The following is a 6,448-nucleotide window of genomic DNA, read 5'->3' as shown; positions in this document are numbered from 1 at the left end:
GTTCACTGTAGTTACACAGCAGAGGCTACCGTATTTGCAGCGGCGCCCGACCACGGCCACCCCTGCCAATCCGCCTAGCGGGCTGTGCCTTCGCGCCGCCAAACTGCTTCCATAAATTCCGCAGATATCGTCTATCCGCCGCTGTTCTGCGGTCTCGTCGACGGTTGCTAACGATTGTCGCCGCCGCGCTGTGAGCCAATGGCGTCGTTTCGTTCAGTGCCGCCGCGGTCTCCGCTACCGTCTCTAGACGTCGTGGAATGACGTCTATACTACACAGTTAGCCCCCCGGCGATGAGTGATTTGAGAGATTCCCCAGCTCATTCTAGAGCCGGAATGCTGTTCCTTGGTCTTTGTCAGCGACTTTGGTTCGGACTCAAAGACGCCATTGCTGGATAACGAAAACAAATTCAGGACAGACATTTTCACTGTTTGTCGAAGCTCGCTCAATAAAATTTGTTTACTTGTTCATTTGTCATCATCACCCGCCCAAGACCTTTGAAAAGGAATGGGGCTCGAACTGAGTTCAGTTCAAAAGCTCGCTGAGCGCATTCCGAATAACAGGGATGGGGAATATGCGCTGCCATTAGGAACGTGCTTTGTAAAATTTATTCCAATGGGAACAGATGTGAGCTGGAATATCTTATCAAACCAATTTGAGATGCAAAATATACCTACTTTGTGGGATGCTTTTGTTAATGAACATGTAGCAGAAAATTCGTAAGGAAAGGTTAAAATCGTCACGGTAACCCGGTGCAGCAAGTCGCGATAGGTATACAACGGGCGCGATACGGCTCAAGAAGTCGGTGCAAGGCACATAGGTACGGTTCTCCAGTAAAAGTCTTGTTGGTTTTGCTTTTTCGGACATATCTGCTCCTATATAATGTTCAAATGCATAAGTATCAACCCGAATTTTGTGTATGCACATTTACCACGTGACTGTGAAATTGCATCGTTGTATGCCAAATACTTTCCGAGATATTCACCAAAAACCTCATTTTCTGCCGTTTGGGGTATTCTGGCCGCAATCTTCCTGGGATCGCCTATGACATCAGTAGAGCCATCTAACGAGAGGAACGCGGAAACACAGAATCATGAATGAATCGAGCGCGTAGTAAACGGTGTATGAAAGGGAGACTCGGCAGAGGCTATCCGGGTGGCCGGCGCGCGGCGCGCCCTTAGGCATCGGCCGACCCTTCGGACCGCGTGGGGTCAGAGATCGCGCTCGGGAAGTCTCGGCTCTGGGTTTTAGCGCTGTGCAGTCAGGAAGGGAGGATAGGATAGCGCTAGCCCGACTGACTAGTATCTCGGCTGATTCGTGTGGGGTAGAAGGGGCACAGAACGGGATGTTGGCTAGTGGTGGATGATGGAATGGCGGTTAGGTTAGTGCGTAGCGTAGAACGTAGCTGAACAGTGAACATGCATTGTTTTTTTTCATGGCAAACAACATGCAGCATAATGTGCGGGATTATGCCAGAACTCATACAAAAAGGAAATAATATTTCGGCCGAGGGAGTGGATGAGTGCCATGACAAGGCATGACGATGCTGCCAAACCGGGATGCTTTTTTGCCCCCATTTTTTACCCCTAACATGCAGCGCTTGATCCGAACTTAGAGGTCCCCGACTGACCTTTGACCTTAAAATCGCACCCGTCCGGTGCGCCACCTTTTCTTCAGGGGCGCTCTTCTTGGTTGTATCTGTTCTTGCCAATAACTAAAGCAAATCGAATGTATAATAAAAAAGGCATACCTCGAACACAGTTTTATTCACACCCGCTCGTGTGCATACTTGTTTTGACCTATACCTTCTCGCATCATAATATCACTTCAGTGCTTAACCCTCAACGGAATTTTGGGGTTTCTGCATATACCCCGGCCGAGGGGGAGGGGCGATTACGACCCCTCTCCATCTTTTTGCCCCTAATTGAGCTAGCGCCTTGCGGATAAAACTGAGCGCGTGCGTCGTATGAAATGCAGCAACTGGTACCCGAGTTGAATGTCTCAAGTCAACGGATAAACTCTGAGGTCAGTATAAGGGCTCCAAGTCGCGGGATCGGTTTTTGGTAAACAACTTCACCACTTAAGTGGTTACAGAGCGAAGATAATGGCACCATCGAGTTTTGCATGCTCAAGCGCGTCGAATAGTATACGCTTTGTTTTTGTTGAGGTCAATTTAAGGTGTTCACATCAGGTCACATGGTCAGGGCAGAGCCACTCAGGCCACGAAGCTGGCCCAAGGAGGTCATATAGCTTCTTCGATTCGGTAGGTCCTCACAAGTCCACTGGTGGCTTCCCGACTCGCTAGGTCAATTTGATCGGGACTTTTTGGTGAAAACTCCTGTGACCTTAGTGACGTCATAAATTAAGTCGCCTAACTTTAAGAATGGAAAATTGAATGCTGGGGCTTGCAAAGATTGTATAAAATCGCGAATTAATGCGCTTGAGACAGCTTTAGATGGCTCCCGGCGCCAAAATAACAGCTTTCATATTTCCCAATTGATTAATAATCGTGAGGTTGCGTGACCGACCTGACTTCAGGTGACTCTTAAGAAAAATACGAGATAGCTACATACAAGTTGTGAGGCCTCTGGGAGATAGTACTAGATCATATAAGCTTCATTCCCCGTTGAAAAGTCCCCTGGCACTAAGGGTGCTGCGACGTCGCGACATTTTGGGACCTTACAGAGGTTCACTTTTGACGTCATTGGTCAACGGCCTGCCTTAACCCTCGCCCGTATAGGGGGGGGGGGGGGTCGAACGGACCCCCCATGGTTTTTCGCGAATAACTCGCGTAAAAAGCGGCCGATCGCGACGAAACTTTCAGTACCCTCGCGTTCATCAATTTCACACCTACCCTGAAAATTTCATGACCCTGACCCAAATGACCTTTGATCTGTGACCTACTTTTCGAGACCATGTTTGGCTGGAATCGCGATTCGGCGTATGTCGGCTCGCATTAGCCGCGCGTTTGCAGTCTTTTCGTGGTTTCAAGCGTTCAAACATGTGATATGATGTTGCCCCCATGCATTGGGGTGGGTGTCAAGGTCACCTGAAGGTCAGGTCAGGTCATTGACCTTTGATGACCTCGGTTCACTTTTTCGAGTTTTACATGTTTCTAGGCCAGTTTTTGGAGCTGAATTCGAATTTAGCAACCATATGAACATTTACGAAGTAGTTTTGGTGCCTTCGTAACATGTTACGAAGCTGTCAGAGGCGGTTGCCACCTACTACGAATACCCTTACTGGTTGACCTGACCTGACCTGACCCGACCTGGCCTAAATACATGAAGACATCATCTGTGATCAAAACTAACATGATATTCGTGATCAGCACCCCGAAAAACCCCATAGCAGCCACACTTTACGACGTTCTAACAGGTCCCGATTTTCCCGCCTTTGGGGTCATTGACCTGACCTGCAGGGTCAACCAATGACCTAGGACCTTAAAATTGGGTATCATCGGCTTCCTCTCGTCACGGGCAACACGCTCGTTTTTTCCGCGAAGCTCTAGCTCGATCAGGGGCGAAACGGCAAGGGGGGGGGGTCCAACGGACCCCCCCCCCCCTTATACGTTCGCGGCTGGAAAAACACCAATACGGGCGAGGGTTAACCTTTGCACTTGTAGGAGGGTGTCGAACAGACCTCCTACCCTCAGTTTTTCGCAAATAACTCGCGCAAAAAGCGGCTGATTGCGACGAAACTTTCAGTACCCTCGATCTAATCAATATTACGCATACCCTATAATTTATATGACCCTGACTCAAAAGACCTTTGACTTGTGACCTGTTTTCCGAGACCATGTTTGGCCGGAATCGCGTTTTGGCGTATTTCGAGTAGAGCGCGTTTTATTGTCTTTTTGTGGCTTTAAGCGATCAAACAGGTGAAAGGATGTTGATCCCATGTGGGTATCAAGGTCACGTGAAGGTCAGTCAGATCACTGACCTTTGATGACCTTTGTTCACTCTTGCGAGTTCTACGTGTTTCTAGGGTAGATTTTGGAGTTATTTCGCATTTAGAAACCGTTTGAACATTTCAGAAGTAGTTTTGGTTCCCTCGTAACATGTGACCTGACCTGACCTGACCCGACCTGGCCTAAATGCACGAAAACATCATCTGTGATCAAAACTAACTAACTTGAAATTCGTGATCAGCACCCCGCGAAACCCTACAACAGCTTCACTTTACGAAGCTCTAACAGGTCCAGATTCCCCGACTTTTGAGTTATATTGACCTGTCAACCAATGACCTAGGACCTTAAAATTGGGCATTATCGGCCTCCTCTCGTCACGGGCAACACGCTCTTTTTCCGCGAAGCTCAAGCTCGATCAGAGGCTGAACGGAAAAGGGGTCCAACGGACCCTCCTCCCCCCCCCCCTTAACGATAGACGCTGGCAAAACACCAATATGGGCGAGGGTGAAAATACAGCTGCTGTCATACAAATTCAGCTTGAATCAAAGGTCAGGCTTGCCAAATTTCAGCTTTCGCAGCTATCAACAAAAATAAACATGTGGAGGCGGCACCCGCCTCCCCGCCCCCCCCCCCTCTCCTCTCGGCCACTGCCAGCGAGGTTTTAAGCGTATCATACACGTTACAAGGCATCATATCAAGATGACACACCCCAGCAGCGATATGCACTGAACAAAAACTTATTACCCACGCTAGCCAGTAGCCTAGTTATCGGCACCATAGCACATGGTCGAGACTGTCGTCAGCCACGGACGCGCACTCGACCAACCCTCTGAGCCCGTTGACTGCGGGTGACCTTGACATGTCAAGCCTGATCGGCGGGCGGCCGCTGTCGTGCGTCGTTACACGCGGAGGGGAGGGAGACACAAAGCTCTACGTTATAGCTGACCTCTGACCTTTCCCTGCGCCCTGGTCACTGACCCCGCTCCATGTCGCTGGGCGGTGGCATGGCGGTGGAAACCGGTTCTAGCCTCTACACATGCCACCATCCTAACCCTCCCCTCCCCACGCTACTACGCGGCGTGGAGTACGCTCGTGCGTAACTGGGCGGAGCAAGGGGTCACGCGATACAGGGGCGGAACTGGTTGCCCTCCCGCTCGCCGAGCGACCAACGACTAATACCCTGGAGAACCGTACATAACGGGGTACCTACTGCAACGCTGGGTATCGCTAGGAGCAAGCTAAGCTTCAACCACTCAGCGTAGGATGCATTCATATTTCATGATCCTTTAAATTACATTTTTTAACTCCGGACATACACAAATGATCACCAAAATCGATGGAACAACAACAAAAAAGCAGCAATATTAAACAATGAGACTCAATCTTTCAGCACTCAAGTTTCGACCATATATTATAAAATAGCCGATTTCCATGCATCACTCAGCTTAACGATCACCTTTTTAAATTGAATCCATATCCAAGAATCGTCTAGGGGAAGTTGGGGGAACGCCGAATACTTTTTTTCTGACGCCCGTAGCACGCAAGGTAGACAACATAAGCTATTCTTGTTGGCGCCATTCGAGAGGCCAGTCTTTTGCCTTTCAAACATACCAGGCGCATTTGATGAATTCGCATACCGTAAAGCGCACAAACTAAAAATATCAAAGAAGTGACTTTTTCGGCGTTGCCCCGGACTGCGGGGAAAGCCGAAAATGGGAGAAATGATCTACGGGAATGCCGAAATTGATGTTTTGCTATTTTATCTCAAATTTTATCCAGAATTCGTCAAAGCTGACACGCGTTTTAAGAGCTTGAGGACGCTTGGTGCACACTGGAAGTTATAATTGTGTGATATAATAAGAAAAGGCCAGGTAAATCATTCCTTATGGTAACAGGCCGTTGTGTCGGTTAAAAGTGTAATTTGTGTGACTAAAAATACGCGTTGCTATTCTACAGCGGTAAAGTTCACGTAGCATGCTTTAACGCGCGTAATTGCACGTTTTCGGCATTACCCCAGCCAGCCATACTTTCATTTGCAGGCCCATAACTTTTCAACGTGCTGTATAAATTTCAAATAGGCAGCACACTTATGCAAAGACGTGCTGAAGCTTACTTGACCGAATTGGCCAGACAAACGGTAGCATAATGAGTAGGAAATGCAGCTTCGAAGACGCATGTAGTACAAAGGAAACGTACCTTGAAAACGCTCTTGGCGCCCTCACAGCCGAAGTATTCCGAATGACGACTGGTAACAAACATGCGATAATTGGTAGTCACTTAAGCTTCAGAGCATCACTGACAGGTGGCATCCATGTCGTACGGTTTTCGAAATATCTCGAATTTCGGCTTTGCCCCAACCCCGGCATTGCCCCAACTTCCCCTAATTCAAATAACTTGTGCATACTTTTCCAGCACCACCTTTCCTTTATCATTCAGTAAGACCAAACACTTTGAAAATGGAATTTCGACATTTTGAGTTAATTTTATACCTATACGAAGTATTGACGAAGAAATGGGTAAGAAATGCTACATCGCTCATA

This window comes from Amphibalanus amphitrite, unplaced genomic scaffold (assembly GCF_019059575.1).
Source record: "Amphibalanus amphitrite isolate SeventyFive unplaced genomic scaffold, NRLGWU_Aamphi_draft 000333F_arrow, whole genome shotgun sequence".
NCBI lineage: Eukaryota > Metazoa > Arthropoda > Thecostraca > Balanomorpha > Balanidae > Amphibalanus > Amphibalanus amphitrite.
This window is presented reverse-complemented; position numbering follows the sequence as displayed.